Here is a 24,129-nt window from a genome sequence, read left to right as displayed (position 1 = left end):
GCAGTGTTATTAGGGGGATTAAAAGACATAAAATGTATCAAGTGCCTGGCAAGTGGCAGCGGTAGCTATTGGGATCCAAGAGACTGGTAACGGTAATGGTGACCTTTGGGACAGGATAAAGGGGCTACCATTGCCACCACCACGCTTTTGGGTTGGGGAAAATGCCATGCTGGAGAAGGCAGCCCCCTCTTACTCAGATCCTAACATCACCCCACTTCACCCCCATACCCAGCCAGCTTGCAACACACCAGGTAGGAGGCAACCCAGCCCTGCCAGGGGAAAGCCACTGGCCCCTGGGGTGCAGTTAACTCCTGTTCTTCTGGGAAGCTGGGGTGAATGTTTTCCCCAGTGGTGGATCCCCAGGCTGTTTGCAGTACAAGTAAATGCATCCAGGTGACATAGCCCAAGTGGAACTTATTGCTTTGCTGCCTTGAAAGGTGGAACTCCATGTCTGGGGAGAGCTTCGATGGAGGAGGCTCAGGATGACACCCTCTGTGGACCCAGCTGAAGCAATGGAAATGAGTTCTCTCTGTCCCTGAAAAGACAACAGTGACAAAGCTGATACACGTTTGAGATTTGGGAATGCTGCTGTCTCAAAGATACCACTTGTCACTTCCTTCCCAGTGTTGATGTGACGTGGCTGTCTTGTTCGGCCATTCTCCTGACTCAGTGTGGTGGTATTGTCCATTGTGATGGGGCAAGAAGGGGTGCCGTAAGCAGCAGTCTGAGTTCCACACACCCACCCCTGCCCAGTGGTTGGGAGAGCGGGTGTGGTTTTGAAAGGGGGCTCTCCCGGACTGACGGTTCTCCTACACAAGGAGGTAAGAACCCAGCCGGTTATTCCTTACCCGGTGTGGCCTTGGAGTCTTTTCTAGATACCTCTGTGTCTCCAGATGAAACGGAAGACAAGGGCTGGTGCTGGGCAGGCCCCAGGTAGCCAGGGGCTGATGGGTGGAGGAGTGTGCACAGCGCCTTTCCCAGCCTCTTCCGTCCGCGCAGGGCCGCCCACTCTGCAGATGGCCCCTGCTCGCCAGAGACCCAGCGTCAGCTTACAGAGCAGCCTTCGGACTATCGGTTTTCCGCCCAGCTCACCTGTTATCTGGGGAGGGTCGGCAGACGTGCTGTGGGGCTGGAACGACTCTCACGTTTCTCCTCGGGGCTCCTCCCCTCCGGGATTTTGCACCAGCTTAGGGAACCCATATGGCTGCAGATTGACCTTTTCAGCCTGGATACAGACACCCAAACGTCCTAGACCACAGCAGAAGCCGTGTTGCTGCCTTTCCTGACTTGCTGCCTCAGTATCTTGCCATTGATCTGACTTAATTAGAATTACTCCCAAATGTCAGGTTCCTAGGGCTGCTGTAGCTGATTCAGGCTGGTCTTCTCTGTTTTTGTTTTAGTTTTTAATTGAAGTATAGTTGATTTACAAAGTTGTGTTAATTTCTGGTGTACAGTAAAGTGATTCAGTTATATATATATATATATATATTCTTTTTCATATTCTTTTCCATTATAGTTTATTATAAGATATTGAATATAGTTCCCGGTGCTATACAGTAGGACCTTATTGTTTATTTTATATATAGTAGTTTGTATCTGCTAATCTCAAACTCCTAATTTATCTCCCTCTGCCCCCTGCTTTCCCCTTTGGTAACCACAAGTTTGTTTTCTATGTTTGTGTGTGTGTTTCTCTTTTGCAAATAAGTTCATTTGTATCACTTTTTTAGATTCCACATATAAGTCATTTCACATGATATCTGTCTTTCTCTGTTTGGCTTACTTCACTTAGTATGATAATCTCTGGGTCCATCCATGTTGCTGCAAATGGCATGATTTCATTCTTTTTTATGTCTTTGTAATATTTCATTGTATATATGTACACCACATCTTCTTTATCCATTCATCTGTCAATGGACATTTAGGTTGCTTCCACGTCTTGGCTATTGTAGATGCTGCTGCTATGAACATCTGGCTGCATGTATCTTTTCAAATTAGAGTTTTCTCCAGATACGTGTCCAGGAGTGGTGGGATCACTGGATCATATGGTAGCTCTATTTTAAGTTTTTTTTTTTTATATAAGTTTTTAATTACTAGTCGTTTCTTTTGAGGGTTTTTTTTTTAATTTATTTATTTATTTATTTTTGGCTGTGTTGGGTCTTCGTTTCTGTGCGAGGGCTTTCTCTAGTTGCGGCAAGCGGGGGCCACTCTTCATCGCGGTGCGCGGGCCTCTCACTGTCGCGGCCTCTCTTGTTGTGGAGCACAGGCTCCAGACACGCAGGCTCAGCAGTCGTGGCTCACGGGCCTAGTTGCTCCGCGGCATGTGGGATCCTCCCAGACCAGGGCTCGAACCCGTGTCCCCTGCATTAGCAGGCAGATTCCCAACCACTGCGCCACCAGGGAAGCCCCCTATTTTAAGTTTTTTAAGGAACCTCCATACTGTTTTCCATAGTGGCTCCGTTCTGTCTTACACCCCATGAATTCCTCGCTTGGCTCCTGCTTCCTTTAAAGCCATAAGCTTAAAGATTTGGGAGGAGGTAAGCAAGGGGATCACCCCAAGTGTTAAAAAAAAACAAAAAACAAATAAAGAAGCCTTTTAGAACATTTCTGTAAACCACGGGTCACATGTTTTCCTAGGTTCCAGTCTAGCCACCCGTTAAAGTCGCCCGTGAACAGCCTCAGCCCAGACAGCGGGCAGGCTGGGCCCCCAGGGCCTGAGTTTCTCCACAGTTCCGCATCCTGTTTACCAGCTGTTCTGTCAATTACTGAGAATTTGACTGTATTTTGTTTAGGGAGCCTAGTATTCATACTGGTGTAAGAGTTAGTTATATAGCTTACAACACGACATTACCTGTTTTCTCATCATCCAGAAGATTAATTGCTTTCCATAGAAGCCTTACCCTCAGCCTTCCTGCCTGAGTGATTGAGTCCCAGAGTGCTACTTCCAAATGCCCCATTCCAGCTTATACTGTCAAGGATTAAAAGCATGGGAAACCCGAGAAAGGGAGATACTTTGAATAATTCAAGGGGGTTCTGTTGGTTGAGAAAGTGCTCTCTTTGTATGTACATTGATCTGGACAGATATTTTAGCCATCTCCAGCCAAGGACGGACAAAAGAGAGGGTGTGGAGGGAAGGGGGAAGGAGAGGAAGAAGAAACAAATTCGAACACAACTAACCGAAATTAAAAAGAATGAAAACAGCAGTGGGATTAGAGGACTCAGAGCTTGGTGGCGGCTCTTAAAGCCTTTAATCCTCAGATTGGTTGTTGGTGGACAGATCTAAACAGCCCAGAAGTTAACCACTGGAATAACAACTTGGACTCTGGTTGGAAGCAGAAAATTACCAAAATAGCAAATTTTCTCAGTAGCATTAGGCCAGTGTATTACGTTGGGGGGAAGGAGGGTCTTAGGGGATAGGAACCATCTGGAAATATGTTAGCCTAAAAGCAAGCCACTATGTGAGTACCAGTTTTTCTATATCAAGATCCAAGAAACTGTTTAACTGCACAGGAATATGTGCGTATGTTTGTGTACACATACACAAACACACACACAGACACACCCCAGACGTCGAGAATGTGATGACTGTGAGCTTGGGCAGCAGCACTAAAAAATAAATGTCTTTAGTTTGTTTTGATCTGATACAAAGCTATTATGTCTTTGTTGTATAAAACTCAAACGATTCAGAAACACATAAGAGAGAGCGGGAAAGTCATCTAGAATTCCCAGCCCCCTCATTGTACAGCATAGTGCTCCCATTTCTTTTTCTAAAACATACTCAATATATTATTTTCATAGGCTCTGTTCTGCAACTTGCTTGTTTCACTTAACAGCATAACTTGAATACCTTTCTGACAGTCAATGGCCATAAAGATCTTTAGACTGGATCCATACAGCCAAATTCAAATGGAGGCCTGCAGAGTTTGGGCAGTTTAAATGTATCTAATCTGATTCACTTATTCCTGAAAAAATTATTGTAATTATAAAAGTGGAGTGTATTGGATGGGACTGAACTGTTCTCTTAATTACTCACATAGCCTGGGTGTCTCTGACTCTCCAGCCGTGCCTGTCTGTACTCAGATGGTAAGGAGGAGTGTTTAAAAGGTCAGGGTCATCAGGAGAGGGTTTGTGTATCTACTTTCAGAAAACTATCCCACACACAGTCCTTGAAGGGTAAATCTTTTCATCCCCCACCAAAATGAAGGGTGATTTGGGAACAAGACCATTCCCTATCCCATTGCAGTTTGGTGCCATTGGTGCCTGGTTCCCAAGGCACCAGGATGTCCTTGTGCTTAGGGGTGGGTAGCTTGGCACTTAGCTCCATCATAGAATGGAATGGGAAGAGGCATCTTAAACCTGAGCCTGAAAAAAAAAAAAAAAAACAACAACAACAAAAAAACCTGAGCCTGCACCCAAAAAGAGTCAGGCAAGATCAAGAAAAACAGAGTCTAGGATATTTGCTAATAACTCTTTGAATTGCTGCTGCCCAGAGCTTTGTTCCCTGAGGTTTTGTGTATGAATAGAGTCAAGTTAATCCAATCCTTCAATTTTCAAGCACGTAACAAAAACCCATAAAGGACTTACTTGCTAATATTGTGTTAATGGGAGGATAGCAAATTCATGTAAATGAGCCTGCAAATAATCTCAAGAGATTTCCCCCCTGTGGACCAAGAGGAAGCTTTACTTCTGTCAGGATGGTTTCAAAGGGAGAGAAAGGATGCTCTTTTGAGCTATCAGAAACGATGAAAGCAATTTTGTGGGCCTGCAAGCACCCTCTAAATGGTACAGATGATGAAGGTACAGATGTGTTAGATGTATTTTTTAATGTTTTCCGAGATTTCATAAGCAACAATTTTTACATACAGAAAAGTTAAAAGAATTATAGAGGGAACATCCATATAACTACCACCTAGATTCTACCACTAATATTTTATTATACTTGCTTTATCTTATATCTACCCATATATCCACCCCTCTATCAATCCATCCATAAATCTTATTTTTAATGCTCTCAAATTTAGTTACAGACATCCATACACTTCCCTCTAAACACTTCAATATGTATGTCATTTAATCTTTGTTACTGGTTCTTTAAAAATATTTAGTCAAGTTTTTTGAGGTTTAATTTACATAGAGTACTTTTTTTATAAGAGCACTTTTACTTTCTAGTGTACAGTCCTGTGAGTCTTGGCAAACACCTATGGTTGTGTAACTACCACAACAATCAAGATATGAAAAGTTCCACCACCTCAAACATCTCCTCATGCTCCTTTGTAGTCAACCCATGCCTTCGTCAACTGATGGTCTGCTTTCTGTCCTTATAGTTTTGCCTTTTTCAGAATGTCTTACAAATGGAATCTATAACCTGTAGCCTTCTGAGTATGGCTTCTTTCATTTAGCATAGTACATTTGAGGTTCATCCATGTTGTTGCATGCACCTTTGTGCATCTTCATTGCAGAGTAGTATCCATTACTGGATGTATTTTTATAAGGTATAATCATGTGCAGGTGGTAAGACCTCTCATCACCAAAAAGCATGGGCAAACAGCGATCACCAGAGTGGACAGCCCCTGAGGTCTCCATGTTCCTCATGGCTCTGTGCCCGTCTTGGGAATCTCTAGGCAAATCAAGGGCAAGGAACCTGTCTGGAGTCCCAGTGTGCCTCATCTGTGCCCTGGGAATATTAGTGGGAACTACTCAGGGATACTTTATTCAATCAGCAGTAAAGGATTATGGTTCAGAAGGTAGCAACCCTACATTTTTTTCTTTGACGTTGTATGTGATTGCAGAACCTGTACACAAGTCAGGGATTGTTTCTCCCAATGTGAGACCTAAACCCAGGCTGATATAGAAGAGCAGAGGCCAGGGGAGGCAGGAGAACGAGGACGGGAGAGAGGGAAGAGCCGTTCTCTAGTGGAGGCCGTGCTGGCCCTGACAAGCTATGACACAGTCACAGAGGATCCAGGAGTCCTGCTGGGCTTCAAGAGCTTTCTGGCTGCCTTGTTCTTACTCTCTCCATTTTCTTTCCCTAACTCAAGTTAAAATTCTGTGTTTTGCATCTAAAATAATAACATCCAGCACACAGAGAGAAAAGAGTGAAAGAACATCTTGATTTCTTTAGGAAATCATGTAGTTTAGCTTTATGCTTCCAGTACAGCTTTGAGCTGAGCAGCCCACACACCGTTATCATTCTCCCAAAGGACAAGGAATCGACCTCCTTCTGTTTCCTCCACAGCTGAAATGAAGCTGTGTGGTTTTTAAGATGAGAAACATAATCTTCAGGGAGAGACTACATATTTTTTTCTTCACCCTCACTCCTAATGCGGACTTCATTTCAGTATCATCTGAGAAGGTGATGGGGGGGTGGGATGTGAGTGTCCCTGCCAAGGGCATGGGATTTGTTTCCGGATCTTGCCTCTGAGCATCTGAGAGACATCAGTCAGACCACTCACCCTCTCCATACAGTCAATATACATTCTTTTTTGCCCAGGCCAGAAGTTTGCACTTGGTTTCTTGTGCACCCCTTCTTTCTTGTGCATCACCTCTTCAGGGGTAACCGCTTCCAGGACTCTGCTGCCTCCAGCGGTACTAGGAAATGATGTCCCCCTCCGTCCTAGACACAGCCCAATTCTCACCTTTCCTCTTCCCACATCAAACCAAACTCACTCCTCCCCGTCACTCCTCACTTATCAGGGACAGAACTTGTGCCAGGCACTGTGCCAGGCACTATGTGAGTCATTCTTTTTTTTTTTTTAGGGAAGTCCCCCATCTTGTTATTATTATTTTTTTAATTAATTTATTTTATTTTTGGCTGCATTGGGTCTTTGTTGTTGTACGCGGGCTTTCTCTAGTTGCGGCGAGCGGGGGCTGCTCTTCGTTGCGGTGCGCGGGCTCCTCATTGCAGTGGCTTCTCGTTGCGGAGCACGGTCTCTAGGCACATGGGCTTTAGTAGTTGTGGCACGTGGGCTCAGTAGTTGTGCCTCACGGGTTCTAGAGCGCAGGCTCAGTAGTTGTGGCTCGAGGGCTTAGGTGCTTCGCGGCACGTGGGATCTTCCCAGGCCAGGGCTCGAACCCATATCCCCTGCATTGGCAGGCAGATTCTTAACCACTGCACCACCAGGGAAGCCCTATATGAGTCTTTCTTTCACTTAATCCTCATCCAAAACCCTACGAGGTTGGTCACTGTATCCATTTAGCAGGTGAGGACTTTGAGGCTCAGAGAAGTTAAAGGATTACTAAGTGGCAGAACAGAGCCAGGATTCAAAGTCATTTCTGTACAAGTCCAAAGCGATTTTCACGGCAAGAACTTTTATCTCCAGGACTCAATCCCAAATCAGCTGACTCCCAGTCTAGCAGTTTTTCCAGCTTCCTGCACTGTCTATTCAGAAAATCCATCTTACCATGCTTCCCCAAATATCAAAATGTGGGCCCAGTTGAAATGCACACAGCTCTGGGAGTCTCCTAAAGGTGGATTCCAGGGCTAGCAATGTCTGACAGCAGTCAAAGAGATATTTGGTGTCTGCTGGGAACAGTATCTTCCAATGCTGTGCTAAACGCTCAAGTGTTTGAGAAATATACAGAAGGAAAATGCTAACCAAATGTTAAAATCTGTATGGAATATCTACCCTGAGTCCCTGGATTCTTTTCTGTGCCAGACAGGCCCACCACGAGGCCCACTCAGAAAGAAACCTGAACACCCAGGACCCTTGGGCTCAGAGCTAGTGCTTGTCTTGGCCAGACAGCGCCCCCTGTCTTCTCCAAAAGCAAGTGAAAGCGGACACACACAACCCCACCTCCCACGGCGCCCCGCCCCACCACCCCCAGCCTTCCCCTCCACGACCTGAAGCGTCGCTGCCTCCAGGGTCCCAGCCCCATTTAGTGATCCCTTGCCCCGGGGAACTTGCCTGTTCCCACCTGTTAAGTGAGTTTCCCATCCTGGTTGTGGCTTCTGACCTTTGTGCTTCCCCACGTGGCACTGCCTCCAAGCCGAATTGAAGCGCAGAACAGAGCAGGGCAAGACCTGAAGTCGCACCAGGATGTGGTGACCCACACCCAGGGGCCCCTTTCCTCCGCAGCACAAATTCGGTTCAAGGCCGCGCCCACGCTCACAGGAAGATGCCTCCTTCCGTACTCAGAAGGGGCTCTGCTCCTAGTTTGCCATTTGTAACGTGGCCATCGGGAGCCTGGTGACCCATTTACTGGCGGAGCTGGGACGATGTATGCCCTCCGTTCTGCGCCGAGCAGGGAGAAACAGAAACCCCACACTGTACATCTATATTTGAAGTCTGGACACTGACCCTCCCGCAGAGGTCACGCTCGTAGACTTTCCTTTCTGACCTTGGGGATGAGTTCGTACGTCACCGTCACCGTTGCGCTCCTCCTCTTGCGAACCCGCCGCAGGCTGGGCCACTGACCAGCTCCGTTACACCGTGTGCTTCCGCTTTTCTAGGCTCTTGGGCTGCACCGGGAGGGTGGAATCCACCCCTCACGATAGTCCTGAGCGTTAAGTAAGATAACGCACGTGAAAATATTTTGTCAGCCTGAAGAACCATCCAAATATCTCTGTTCTTAGTCTAGCAGATTAGAGTATGCCTTTAAAATTTAATTTTTTCTATCTTAAAAATATAATTTATCAGGAAGTCCTTCATGGGCTTACTTTTCTTTTAATATTTGAAAATTTGAACACTTGCTTACAGGAGACTGGCAGATCCAAAAAGTGCCGTTTGCCTGAGTGGTTCCTTTTGGCCTTGCTGTGTCAGGACTTGTGGGGCGCCCTGGTGTCAGCTCCGGTCCCACATCTCAGCAGCCATGGAATGCGTGGACAGAGCAAGGACAGACAGACCTGCCTCTTCTTGCTCTCTGCCCCCGACTGGAGAACAGTTGTGTTATTTATTTCCTCCAGGCCTTCAGCCTCTTATCTCCTGCCAGCTTCCTTTCAGAGGGAATTCCTGCTCCATATCTCAGGATTTTTCTCTGTTTATTCTCTTTAAAATTGTCAGGGTCTTGCATTTAAGACCACTGTAATCTCCATTGTACTGTGAAGGGTCACCAAGTCAAAGAAATAGCAGGGGAATTCATATTCTAAATTCATACAAATGATTTCTTTAAAAGTATACATTAATTTTTTTCCCTTTTAAAAATGGACAGAAAAAGAAAAGAAAAATGTACAGCAATTCAAAATAGAGTAACAAAAGTCACACCTCCAGAAATTCTGAGGCTTCTTGTTTTTCAGGAGAAACAAGAAGGATTTATAATTAGTGTCGCCATTGTTTACATACTGACCTTCCAAAGTGCTTTAGAAGATTAATCTCTTCAATCTACCCTTCAGTCCTTTATTTTTATCTGCTAAGCACAGGTAGACTTTAGCCTGTCTTTATGTGAATTGTCATAAACTGAACTAGTGAGACCTGAAATAATGAAACTCAACTCTCCTTTCTACATGTGGTGAAATGCATACCTATATAAATATCTAAGAAAAATGTACTAACAGTCAAATGCAACCAATGGAAGCAACTTCCCTCTTTTCCGCACACAATAGCCCTGATTAATTATACAGCACTGGGAATAAGAAACCTCTTATGTAGCATTTTGTGCTTTTGTTCACCTTTAGTTTTACCTGTAATTAGCATTCATTTATAAAACTGTCTTTCTGAACACAATCCTTTCAAAAATGGCTCACTTCAGAAAAACCTAGTCTCTGTAACTTTTAATCCCATACAATTTCTTCAGTTTCTTTTGCTCATGAATACACTTAGAATTTGGCTTCAAAATACCATGTGTTAAAGGACAAATAAAATATCACTTAGAGTCAGAAAGAATCTCATCAGTGCATTACAGTCCTTCCATTCAAGCCCGTATTTCAGTCTCCTACAGCTCTGATTCTTGACTCTAGGAAAATCAACTTCTTACTCTTCCTGAACAAAAATGACTCACTGGAGGGACTATGTGAAGGGAATGATTGCTCCTTGAAGTCCAAAATCAGTGTTTCCAAAGCCATGTTGGAATATTCATAGTCCTCACATCACAGGAAGTATATCTTTTTAAACCCTGTGTGCATTTTCTTTAGACAAATGTATGGTCTTTTCAATTCCAGCATCTAATTTTTATTTCAATCGTATTCTGCAAAGAGTAAAAGAAAAACATTTTTTTTTTGTCCTCAGAAGTTCAGTTTAAATTCAGAAGATCTTTTACTTTTCCCTTCTTTTATGACACAACTATTGCTGGGGTGGGGATGAGGGGAATAGAATGAGCTTCCTTATTGGTTTCTGCCATTTTTTTAAAGGCCCCATTGCTTTTCCATTTCTAACCCTGAAAGGTCTCATTGTCATGATACCCAGTGTCCCCCTAGCTCTGGCCTCCCAGAGCACTATTGTTCAGTAGATAGTTTCTATATAAATCCAAGGTACTATCTCCAAGTAGCAGAAAATTTAAACAGCACTGGCACTTTTTTGAATTTCATTGTCTATAAGAACCATAGCGCTAAATAAGTAGAAGCTTTTAAATTACCCTTTTCCCCCTTTGACTATATCTTAGGTGAAATTCATGGAACTCGCACCACCCACGTGAACACCAGGACCTGTGGGTGGGAGTGGGCATGAGGCAGAGAGGGCCTCGAGTGCCCATTCAGTGGAGAGACAGACACCCCCATGCACACCTCTGTCCTCCCTGTCCGCTCCCCTCCCCCCGCCCATCTTCTCTTTCTTTCTTGGCTCTTCTTCCCTCCATTTAGTGTGAATATTTGGAGGTTAACTGGGCCTGATTACACGTCTCATTACTCACCTAACGATATTTAGCCCAGAGTCACAAACTTGGCCTCCGAGAATGTTGTGAACCCAAAAAAGATGGCAACTTCGTTTTTCAAATGTGTAGCTAGAAACATAGAAAATAGCTTTCCATGTCCTAGAGAGACACTGTAGTGGGTTGTCAGTGTAGTGTCAGGCCATTCCAGGACACAGAACTGGAGACCTTCAATCAATCATTCACTCTCTCTGACTGCTCTGAATATGAGTCTACTGGGCAGTGACATTCACATTTCCAAAATTAATTTATACTATACTTGGATTTTCTCTTTTTCCTGTCTCTAGCTATCTTTGACAATTAGTAAACAGTTCTCCAAAACTTAGAAATCTTGTTTGGGCTGATTGAAGGTACAATATTGGTTATATATGTTATATTAAAAAGAAATATATTGCCCTTCAATTGTGGATGACTAAACAAACTATGGTACATCTATACATGGAGATACTACTCAGCAATAAAAAAAAAAAAAAAATGGTTACATGCAACCACATGGATTGTTCTCAAATGCATTATGCTAAGTGAAAGAAGCCAGACTCCAAAGGCTACACACTGTATGATTCAACTTACATGACAGTCTGGGAAAGGCAGAACTATAAGGATAGAAAACAAATCGTTGGTTGCCAAGGGCTGGACGGAGAGGTTGACTACAAAGAGGTCTGAGGGAACTTTTTTTGTATGATGGAACTCTTCTAAATCTTGATTGTGATGGGGGTTACACTATCATATGCATTTGTTACAACTCATAGGACTGTACACTAAAAAGGATGAATTTTACTCCATGTAAATTATACCTTAAAAAGTATCTAATCCCATTAAATTTATGGGTTTATTTCTGTATAGTTACAGAGCATTTTAAAAAGTCTAATATGTAGGTCCCCTTGCCACCAACCTTCTTTATAAACCAATTATTTGATTCAAAGAATTAAGGAATGTAGGGTGGCTATTTTGTATAATAGGATAGATTTCAGTCTGGTCCCTTACCAACTCATGCTATAGACAGGCTCTCCAGCCAAATGCTGGGACCCTTCACAGTCTTGCCATATGTGCCACAACCTTTCACCCATAACTCCCCCACCTGATCCCTCTTATCAGGCAGGGCTGTCTCCCCACAGCCTCTCTAACGCCCAGAGCTCATCCCTCCATCCAGGGTTTTTCCCATGTAGTCGCCTGTCCAGGAATGCTTTCCTTTTCCCTCTCTTCTTCCTCCTCTTCACCTCCCTTCCATCATCAGTAAACACCCAGGAAATGAGCACTATTCTAGGTACAAAGGAAACAAAGGATAAACTAGAAATGAGTCTTATCCCCAAAGAGCTAACAGGCTAGTCATATAGGTCCAGGAAATAGGATTTATGCAACATGCTAAAAGTGTTTTGACAGAATGATTTGTGAATTTTATTTTCTTTTAGCTCATCGGGGCTGTCCAATCGACATTGAATACTTTAATAAGTAATTTTTGGCAATAAGAAGGGAAAGCAGAAATTAAGGACTTAATAAGTGGTTTGGACCAGAGGTTGTCAGACAACTAGACATTAGGATGTCAAAAATTAGAAATTGTCAGTATCAAGAAGGGAACTGGTGGGAGGAGATGTCCTGTGGAAACCCACTACAAATGACAGACACACCCATCTTCATCTATGTTGATGTGTCTCATTCACATTAAGAATCAAGCTGAAATATCAGATTGACTCATTGGATAACACAGGGGAAATGGACTTTTGGAGAGCGTAATTAATTGCAATGATCAGATCCTAGGAGGGAAAATATAACATATCTCCAGTATGTTGCATTTCGAAGTCAGCTCAGTTCTATATTCATTCTTTAAGTCAGAATGATCTTTTGGTTAAGGGGAAAAACTGTGCTTCCTTTCTTGCACAATTACCACTAACAAAAAAGGACATTTACTTTGGTTTATTATTCAAAGAATAACAAATCAACGTTACCCACAAGCAAATTTCAATACTAGCTGCTTTTAGATAAGATCTACTGTGATACATATTATTGGAGATCATTTGTAAAATAAAGTACAAAGGAGACATAAAAAATTCTGTAATCCGCCATCTAGATATAACTATTATTAACACTTTGAAGTATGTCTTCCTAGACTTCTGTTTACATACATATTTGTATAAAATAATTGGGGTAATATTATGTAAATAAGATTTTGGTAATCTGCTTCTTTCAATTAATATAATACCATAAAAATGTCCCCATGATAATAAAAATTCCTCAAAAACTAGATTTTTCACCTGGTAGCTATAATATTTCATCATACAAATGTATCAAAACCTATTGACATCACTTTCTAATTGTTCGCTAGAATTAACATCTTTCTACAATTATTATCTACCCCTCTGATCATCTTCATAGAAAAGATTTCTTTAAGTATGATACTAGGGTATAAATCAAAGGCTATAAATATTTTTAAGTCTCCTGATACATACTGCCAAATTGCCCTCCTTGAAAGTGGTAACAATTTATCCCGAGAGTGTAACAACTTTACAATTTAGCTTTGCTACCTATTAGAGTATTTGTGTTAAAAATATACACACTGGTCAAAAGTGGTACAATTTGGGCATCAAGAAGAATAATGCCTGCTGTTGGCTGAAATACATTAAATATATAACAATCTTGAATTCATAATGAAACACACACAAGCATTGACCACCTTTGGAAGTTTCTAGGACACTAATTTATTATCCTAAAAATATGTTTTAAATAAATAAATTACACATTTTTCCTTTCTTCCCTGTATGAACTGTACTTCAAACTAAGTAAATAGATCATGAGGGAATCACAGCTAATAAATGTGGAAGGAATAACTGAATTTATAAAATTACCATTTTGCAATTCTCGTGAAATAATGGATAGAGACAATGACCATCGGTGGATGTCTAAACTATCAATGAGAAGTTTGGGGGGAACTTTATAATGTAGGGATCCCTTACCAACTCATGCTATGATGTCACATGAGCCCACCAACTGATCTTAACATCATAGCTGGTCATTAGTGCCTGGGGCTTTGATGGAAATAGGAAGCATACAGCATCACCTACGAGTAGTCTTACCAAAAAAAAAAACTGAACTGGAATCTAGTCAAGATCTCATCTAATCTAAATCTTATAAACTACTAGTTTATAGGCAACAAGGAATAGAGGAACAAATTAAGCCACATCATGAGGAAGTAATCAGCCCAAACTAGAATGTGGAAAATTCTACAGGACGAATTTTCAACCAATAAATAGTGTTTGTTGGCTAAAATGCTGGGGATGAAATCAGTGCTGGGGGTGGTGAAGCAAAGTTCTGTGCAGAAGAATCCCTGCTTAAAAAAAAAACTGGAGAAAAAGTAACAGAATAAGAAACTCTTATTACACAGTGGAAATCCGATATAGTCCAATGAGTACTATATACAAACTCTCTTTTTTGGTGGTAGATTATTCTGTATATTATTGAGTTTGCTTCAGCCAGAATTCTAAATGTTTTCTCTGTTTCTGATTTTCTGGGAACATGTATCAGTTTGCTATTTTAACGTAAAGCATTAATACGAAGGCTTCTGAGCTAGTCAAGATTTCTCACTGTATTTGAAATAACAAGCCTAATTCAAACATTTAGGGTAGTGACCACCAGGTGGTGCCACTTTATAGTTTTTCTCAACCCAACATAAAACATTTCTTCAGAAATTAATAGAAAAAAGCAAGGACCTAACACATTATCCACTCATATAATTTTTCTAGAAAAGCATAGCTCCTCATTAAGTAATTTTGTATAATGATCAGTTTTTAACTTACTGGCAAACCTAAATCTCTGTTATGAGTCCTTGTCACTAAACACAGCTGTCATTTAAGGATTGTTCAGCTAAACTTTTTTTTCTTAAGGAGAACATTTAGCTTTCTCTCACCTTTGGAGTTTTCTCAGGCTTTATGTATATTTGACAACTTTATTTACTACTTTACAGTAATGAAATTACATTTCTTTCTTCCCTATTAGAATGTGAGCTTCTTGGGGACAAATATGATTTTATTTCTCTTTGTAATTTTGTGCTTGGCAATGTTTGGTTCCTGGTAGATGCTTAGCATATGTCCGCAGAAAGAAACAATAGAATCCGGAAGGGTATGAAGTGCACCCATGAGTTTACATTTTACAATTCTGTCCTCTACCTGTCGTTACTATCTTTCTTACCAATATGGGATATTCTTTCCACTTCTCCAAGTAATGGCTCTTCTGGCTAAATCAATTATAATTGTCGTCTACTACATAGTGGTCTGCAGAGAAAAAGCAATAAGTGAACACCACCACACACTTGTGTCTGCACCTTGATTTTTTTCAGTACCAACAAGTCTTTATGCATTCATTGCATTTTTTCAGGGCAAAAAGAGAGGAGAGGGAGAGAGTTGGCATGTTTTACAAAATGACAGAAGGGAAAGGAAGTACCCAGTAGAGTGAAATCAACTATTAAGTAAATATCCTCCAGTAATGGGGTCAGGAATGAAGGGAAAGAGAAGGGAATGACCAAACATACTTTTCCATCCTCTCTCCATTCCTCCCTCACCATAAATTCAAAAATTTTGGTTTCTAGTAGTAAACATAGTTGTACATTCATTTGCCTCCTATTTTGTGGCCACTTTGACATAAGTTTCTTGCAGCCATATAAAAATTCCTGAATGACATATATGTATTCATCTTCCTTTTCCCAGTCTCCCACCCCCACTTTTTAAGCCCTGACACCCCTCTGCCCCCACTTCTCTCTACCCTAGATTGGAGATTAAATAGGTTTGGTCCATCCAAATATAGTAGAATGTGTGCTTCATGTGAATTACAGCAAGAAATTGTACTTGACCAGGAGGATTGGGCAAGAGGGTAGCAGTGGTCCCAGTTTCTTCAGGTTTTCCACACAAATGGTTCAGGAATCATCACAACAAGATACAAATATGTATGTGTGTGTGGATTGGCGGGGGGACACACCTTGTTTTTTGGAGTTTTAATTTCTTTCTAATCAGTGGTTTCTCCAGCAACACACTTCTAAGTCACTGAATCATATTTCTTGAAAAATAATTGATTTTTAGTTTCAAAACCAGATGCTGCTCCACCATGGCAGCTTCTCACAAAAGAATCCTTAATTCTATAAACAATTTTAGTATATCAGTAAATAGAATTAAACTGTTTTAAAATAGAATTATATGATAGCTTCCTCACTTACTCCAATAAACCAGTCATTTTCTTGGGTGTTGGATTATTACATTTTTGTTACTGTGGTAGTCAGAATAATGGCCCCTTAAAGAAGTCTACTCCAATCCCTGCAACTGGTTACATGGCAAAGGGGAATTAAAGTTGCAGATAGAATTGATGTTGCTAATCACTAACCTTAAAATACGAAGATTATCCTGTATTATCTAGGTGGGTCCAATGTATTCATAAGGGTCCTTATAAAAGGGAGCTGGAGAATCAGAGTCTAAGAGAAAGACTGAAGATACTGCTTGGCTGGCTTTGAAGATGGAGGTTGGGTCCACAAGCCAAGGAATGCGAGTGGCCTCTAGAGACTAGAAAAGGCAGGGAAAAGGTTTCCCCTTAGGGCTTCCAAAAGAAAAGCAGCCCCACTGACACCTCGATTTTAGGATCTCTGACCTCCAGAATAAATTTCTGTTGTTTAAGCCACTAAATTTGTGGTAATTTGTTATAGCAGCCATAGGATCCTGATACAGTCACCAAATACTTAAATTCAATCCATGTCTTCCCTTGACATTATGAAATTACTTATATGTGTAGCTCATCCTACTTGTTGACAACCCTTATTACTTACAGGTTTTAAGCAGAAATGTGTGTTTTAAGTATACTGCTAGTAACCAAAATATCAATTTCAACTCCCCAAAGAACTATTCCTATCATGAAACCATCTAAATACTTTACAGTAAATTTAGTTTTTCTTTTGAAACCAATGCAAACCCATGGGGCTTTGCCAGTGTCCACACTTCCTCTCTCTGTTGGTTTCTGCATTCCCATCTATCACTAAACTGACAGGGGTTTACTGGACTCCTACACTGCAATCACCACTATCCTGAATTAAAACACAAGAATGGCAAATCACAACCCCGGCCCTCCAGGAGTTTACTATTTGGTTACTATTCAATGTCATGACCAGATTAAAGAACAAGTAAGAGCTAGAACCAAGGGCTCTGGTTAGGGGTGAGGGGCATGGCCAGGTGAAACCAGTGGACTGGAAGAGGGGGCACCTGAGTCAAGTCTTAAAGAAAGGACTTAATTTGAATGCACACCAAAGAGAAGAAAAGCTGAAGAGCGTCGGCCAGTGTGTGCATGACTGTGAACTCAAAGCCTTTGAGCAGGCAACATAAATAAGTGGGCAGTCTAGGTGTCAGACATTAGAGAGTAGAGAGGACTGTGGCAAACTACAGAGCTTTTGCTCTGACTAAAAGGTGTTTATTTCATTTTCTTTTAACATGGTGCCAGCCTGTATTACCCCAAAAAATGTCTGCCAGGTGACCAGATGCCAGTTTGAAATCTCTGGGAGAGGCAGGCAAATTCTTTAGCTGTTTTTTCCCATATCAGTCTACCATGTCAAAGTGTAATACCTACAAGGTGACACCCCAAGAAGATATATACAATGAGGAGATCTTTATCCCTAGGTTCTTTCTGGAATTGTTTTTTAAAGACCCAGAATTAAAATTGAAATCAGTAAGTATTTTTTAAATTACAAGATAGAAAAGCACAACTGAAAGGAGACAGTTTGACATTTTAAGGTCAGAGCTTATTTGATGAGTGTTCATGATTATAGGAAGAAAAAGAGTGATGAATCAGTTGAAGGGACGTTATTACCATTAGAAATGGAAGTTTTAGTCATGCTTTGCTTGTGAAGCTCACTCCATGTCTAGTTACTACATGTTCCTGGATCCATGACTATTTTGTCATTCAACAATCAAACACTTTATTTGCCTTTCTTCTCTTTCCTCTTAGGTGTTTCAGCGGCAATTAAGTCATGCTGTGGAATGCTTATTGCAATAGAAAATGTCATGAAAATTGAACATACAGCTAATTTTACTTCTCATGAATAGAGCCCCTGTGGTTTCCCTTCAAGGTTAATGGAGGGGATACATTCCATCCTTATTCTCTATTTTAAATCACGAAGATTTACCTTCAAGGATCCACCTCCCCTTAGTCTAAATTTTTCATCATTGTGGTTTTATTTCAGACAGTTCCATTCCATTGTTGATGCCATATGCCTCGGGACGTACTGGAGTGAATAGCTATTTATTATTTATTTTTAACCTGCGTTTTCAAGAGAAGGCTTTCAAACCATGATTAACCTCGCTTTCTGTAGGCCTGTGAAAGACCGCCTCCTCCTCCAGCTCCATTTCCAATATATGAGTGCCCTACAAAACCTCCACAGAAAACTAGGGAAATTTATTTCTGGGAGGAATAAGCAAGAGAGGTACTTCCTTTTCCCCCAATTACTATAATAATGTTTGACATCAATTAGTAAGCAGAGTTTGAAAAGGAAATGAGAATCTGGTAAAAATGACCAATTGAATTGTCCTGAAGTTAACACAGAGTGGGAAAGATCCTACGAATTTTCCACTGGCTTGTAAATATAACACAATCTAAGAGGGCAGCATGCCTGCTAGAGCCGTTTAAAAGACAGAACACATTTCATTAGGCTACATGGATGATGCAGCCTTTCACTTCGCATCCCATCTTATCAGGAAGGTTTTGTTATTTTGTGCTCATTTCAGAAGCTGATGTGTAAATGGTGTGTATGTCTGTTGCCATGACAACCCAGCAGCAGTTGGCCTGGGCTTCTTAACAGAGTATAAATGTGCTCTGGAAGAGATACTGTCAGAATTTGCCAGACTATTTTACCTCCTGGATTCACACAAAAGGTTTAGAAGGTTCCTAACTGCATTTAGAGGAGAGACAGGCTGAATTCAGCGTTTGGCTAACACGAATGATGCATTTCAAAAGCTCTGATCCCCTGCTGAAGTAATCGTGTTCCAGTCTATCATTTCAGTACTTTGGGGGCAACTCTATATAATTAAAGGACCAAGTATAAATGCAGCAAAAAAGTCTTGATGATTACTGGAACTGAGGCTTTTGTTGACTTTTAATGTGACTCATAACTATCTCTGCATTTAATAAGAGGTCATTGTGACTGCCTGTGTTCTTATTCCTATTTTGTTTTGTCAAATTTGTGTGTAGGTGCTGTACCAAAAGAGAAAAAAAAACCCCAAAACCAACACAAGCCAAGTGCATGATCCCACAGGCCCCTCTCCACACACTTGCTAGGCCCTGTTTTTCCTTGTCCTTGGTGACCAAAAGAATTCAACTCATAGCATTTTGTGCCAAGTTACACACAATTGTCAATTATTTAGGGATGGATGGACTACACTTTGGAGTTCTTCAAGTCCATCATTTTTTCTCTTTGCCTTCCCCGCTATCTGCCAAATTTCCTTCAGAGGACAAATAAAGGAAGTGAAACACAAATTAATTCAACACTTCTCAGCAGCTTTCAAAAGGGTTTTATTAAGAAGATGGATCTAGTTAAATGAGATGTGGGTATTGTCTGTGCTTTTTTATGCCAACCCGTTCTTCAGAATCATGAGTAATCTCTAGTCAACTCTACTTACAGATAACTTCTGTTAGTTACTTCTTTATTCCATTAAAGTAGCTCAGAAAGTCAAATAAATACCAGATTTAAAAAAAAAAATCTTCATATATCTGAAAAGGTGAGTGCTATTGAGATAGTTGAGTATAAAAGTTTACAGGAAATTTCAAGGTGATCATAGTTTCGTTTGGATCCTAGTTACCAGTTACAACTTGATCCATTGAAAGAAATATTAACTACACTAGGATTTAGCCACAAATGTCTGACATGTCTTTCAAGAAGCAGTTTAAACCTAATGAACCTTAGTTCCATCAACTGTAAAATAAGGGAGTAGGAAAACAATAGTTCTGAGGGCCACTCCAGGTCCATCGTTCTGTTTCCTTCTGGGAATTCTGGAAAACCTAAGCCCCAAATGTGCTGATACATCTTAATGAATTAGAGTTTTAAAAAATATAGGCACACCTCAGAGATACTGTGGGCTCGGTTCCAGACCACTGCAATAAAGCATATATCTCAGTAAAGAGTCACACAAATTTTTTGTTTCCTGGTGCATATAAAAGTTATGTTTCTACTATACAGTAGCCTATTAAGTGTGCAGTAACATTTTGTCTAAAAAAACAATGTGCATAGCTTACTTTAAAAATACTTTATTGCTAAAAAATGTTAATCATCATCTGAGCCTTTATCAAGTCGTAATCCTTTTGTAAAAGTAATATCAAAGATCACTGATCACACATCACCATACAAATATAATAATAATAATGAAAAAGTTTGAAATATTGCAAGAATTACCAAAATGTGACAGAGACACGAACTGAGCAAATCCTGCTGGAAAAATGTCAACAATAGACTTGCTTGCTGCAGGGTTGCTACAAACCTTCAATTTGTAAAAAAATGCAATATCTGCAAAGTTCAATAAAACAAGGTATGCCTGTATTAGGATTAGCAATAAGAGAGAATCATTTAAAAAATCAACAGTGAAGCTCTTTCCAGCCCTATATGTTAGGCTTGCTCCCCTCAACCCACCTCTACCTCCATCTCCTTACCTAATCCTACCCTGCAATGTTTTAAATAAGAAGCCAATGAAGAAACTGCATATTTCTGGTTTGAATTATTAACTTACTTAAATTCAGGGTGACCATCTGTTACAGAAGGGATTTTAACATGGAGTGGGAGGTTAAATTAGATGAACTCCAGGTACCATTTTAATACTCACTTTCTGATTTGAAATTCAAATTTGAAGTTTTGATACTAATTACACAAAAGAACCAGGGCAGAGACCACTTATAGCCTAGATCACACACTTGTGGTCTGTGGTTGGAACTCAGCCCACAAATGCTTTGTTTGGCCTGCACAAGTGATTTAAATTTTTTTAAAGTTTCGTTACCAGCATTTTAAAAAATGAAGAGTTTACATTAAAAAACAAAATCCAGTTTTCCAGCTTCTATTACCAGTGGAAAGTGGCTGCCCTACTTAGGCAAGGCAGCTGCTCCCCTCACTGTTCACCACCATCCCCACCCCACTGCGTCCTCATGCATCCTCCCCGCCCTGCCCTGCCCCGTCGACAAGGGAGCCGTAGATGCTTGATTTACTGGCTGGTCAAGGACCACCTGCTGGCTTCAGACCACCATTGAAGAACCATTCTACCAGGAGAAAAATCATTGAGCTTTCAAAGAATATGGCCTGAGTATTATCCAATCAAAAGTTAGAGCTTCCTATTGGGGAACTGTACTTATTTAATAATTTTTTAAAAAAAAAGAGAGAGGAAAAATGAAAAAGCAATCTGAACATAGATGACAGATATTCAGTAGGTGGGATGCTATTTCTGCATATCCTGATGGAACACCTCACTCTGTGCCAGAGAGCTGTCTGCAGATGCTCACCTCTCTGAACAAAAGGAGAGGAATAAATCAAAGGTTTCCAGTGTGGGCTTCCCTGGTGGTGCAGTAGTTGGGAATCTGCCTGCCAATGCAGGGGACACGAGTTCGAGCCCTGGTCCGGGAAGATCCCACATGCCACGGAGCAACTAAGCCTGTGCGCCACAACTACTGAGCCTGTGCTCTAGAGCCCGTGAGCCACCACTACTGAGCCGGCGAGCATAGAGCCCGTGCTCCGCAACAAGAGAAGCCGGCGCACTGCAACGAAGAGTAGCCCCCGCTCGCTGCAATTAGAGAAAGCCTGCGCGCAGCAATGAAGACCTAACGCAGCCAAAAATAAATAAAATTAAATAAGTAAATTTTTTTTAAAAAAAGTTTGCAGTGATTGACAATGCAGTGCTTCTTAATCAGACCACCCTCCGTTGATAAGAGAATAAGTGGTGGTCCTGGACCTCCCCCTCTATGGATGCAGGGATTGTGCATTCTGGGGTTTTCTAACAGCTTTATTGAGATATAATTCACATACCATAAAATTTGCCCTTTTAAAATGGACAATCCAGTGATTTTTAGCAAGTTGTACAGCCATCACCACTAATTGCAGAATATTTTCATCACCCCCAAAAGAAACCCCTTTCCCATTAGCAGTCACTCCTCATTTCTCCCTCCCCCTCCTCCTCCTGTAGCCCTAGGAAGCCACTAATCTGCTTTCTATCTCTATGGATTTGCATATTCTGGACATTTCATATAATACATACAATATGTGTCTGACTTCTTTCACTTAGCATGATGTTGTCAAGTTCACCTGTGTAGTAACATGTGTCAGTAGTTCCTTTTTATGGCCAAATAATATTCCATTGTATGGATATACCACCTCGTGTTTATCCATTTTAAAGTTGATGGACATTTGAGTTGTTTTCACTTTTTGGCTATTACGAAAAATTCTGCTACTTGTACAAATTCCTGTACAAGTCTTTGTGTGTACACACATTTTCATTTCTCTTGGAGTGGAATTGCTGGACCATATGGTAATTCTATATTTAACTTTTTGAGGAACTACCAAATTGTTTTCCCTGATGGCTGCACCATTTTACATTCCCATCAGCAGTGTATGTGTGAGGGTTCCAGCTTCTCCACATCCTCATCTACACTTGTTATTGTCTGTCTTTTTTAGTTTAACCATCCTAGTGGGTGTGAACTTGTATCTCATTGTGAGTTTGATTCGCATTTGTCTAGTGACATATGGCTTTAATCATCTTTTCATTGGCCATTTGTATATCTTCTTTGGAGAAATGTCTATTCAAATTTCATCCCACTTCTAAAATTAGGTTATTTGTCTTCTTATTGTTAGTTGCAAGAGTTCCCTATATATTCTGGAAACAACTTCCTTGTCAAATATATAATTTGCAAATATTTTCTACCATTCTGTAAGGTCATCTTGTTTTCATAAAAATGTCCTTTGAAGCACAAACGTTTTTAACTTGATGAAGTCTGATTTATCTACTTTTTCTTTTGTCACTTCTGCTTTCAGTGTCATATCTAAGAAACCTTTACCTAATCCCGAGTCACAAAGAATTACTCCTAAGTTTTCTTTTAAGAGTTTTGTTGCATTAACATTTAGACCTCTGGCCCATTTTGAGTTAGTTTTTGTATGAGATATGAGATAGGGGCATGAAGTCTGGTTTTATAGTTTATAGAACTTGTTTCATGTGACTTATGCTTCAGGCTGTGCTTTATTAAGGAGTGCAAAATATGAAAATGTAATGTGCTTGTAGATCTTATCCTAAGGAGAAAAGCTTTCCTCAGATCCTCAGTGTGATACAGAATGATATCATGCAATTAACCTCATGCATTATAGTGTAATATAGGTCAACCGGAGTTTCCTGATAACCTTTTACTTTGCAGAAGAGCAGAGTAAAATGTGGCTGTATGATTATGTGATACTCGAGAGTTCAGATAAAAGATCCAAAGTCATGTGGCAGTGATGCATGGAGTCCTGGCCATCCCTGCCTCATTCCCGGTATCTCACCCAAAGACTCAAAGGCTGGGTACTGGGAAACTGCTCCTCTCTGCGAGATTCTTTTGACTCCTAAATCCATGTTCGTGTGTGTATGTAAATATGTATGCGTGTATACATGTGTATATACATATGTGTGGGAGGGTTGTATGTATACACATATCCATGTGTGTATATGTGTGTGTGTGTGTGTGTGTGTGTGTGTGTGTGCACTCAATTCCCAACATAAAATGGTAAATTGTGTAATCATCACTTCTGCTGGCATTTTCATCCAGCCTTGAACAGCAAAAGACTGTGCGCTCTTGGTTTCTCACTTGCTTGGAGACAATTGAGCACCTCCACCGCCCCCAGTCCAGGAATTGTAGTTCTTCTTTAGTCTGCTTTTCTCCCAGAAAATACTCATGGAGAATTTCTGGAATTCTTCTCTCCGTTAATAATCTTGGTTATCTCCTGCATGAGATAAACTTTATGGGAGATCTTGAGAATGTTACCACTATTTCAAAGATGGTTTCTGCAGGAAAGCCTATATGCGTTCCAAACAACTGATTTACAAACTTTTGGAATTCAACTTATTCACAACCTAGGGGCTATCTGAGTGGTGACTAGTTTTATGGTTTCTTACTCTTCTTTGAGTTTCATGGTTTTGAACAAAGTTCAATTGAAGTTAAAACTGAGGAACTACTTCCTACTAATTCATGGGTATTTTCATGAACCTTGGAATCTGGCAGAAGTGAATGTTTCTGGGGAAATTTGGCCTTCAGAGTCTTAAGATGACTTCTAAGAGATCCCTTTTGTTTAATCAACCAAATTAACACCTCAGGCTGGAGTGTCTA

The 24,129-nt window shown here is 40.8% G+C and overlaps 1 long non-coding RNA gene across 1 annotated transcript; it reads right to left on the bottom strand.

Moving 5' to 3' along the window:
* Positions 1-2,110: 2,110 nt before the first annotated feature.
* On the bottom strand, positions 2,111-6,717 carry LOC309637877. The gene is made up of 2 exons (XR_014250842.1): positions 4,398-6,717; positions 2,111-4,353 (listed from the first exon to the last, which is right to left on the bottom strand). It is a non-coding gene; the product is annotated as an uncharacterized lncRNA (long non-coding RNA).
* Between the last annotated feature and the right edge of the window lie 17,412 nt (positions 6,718-24,129).

The sequence above is a fragment of the Balaenoptera physalus genome (assembly GCF_965194825.1).
Source record: "Balaenoptera physalus genome assembly, chromosome: 11".
NCBI classification, from domain to species: Eukaryota; Metazoa; Chordata; class Mammalia; order Artiodactyla; family Balaenopteridae; genus Balaenoptera; species Balaenoptera physalus.
The sequence above is the reverse complement of the archived record's forward strand: the minus strand, read 5'-3'. Positions and strand labels throughout refer to the sequence as shown.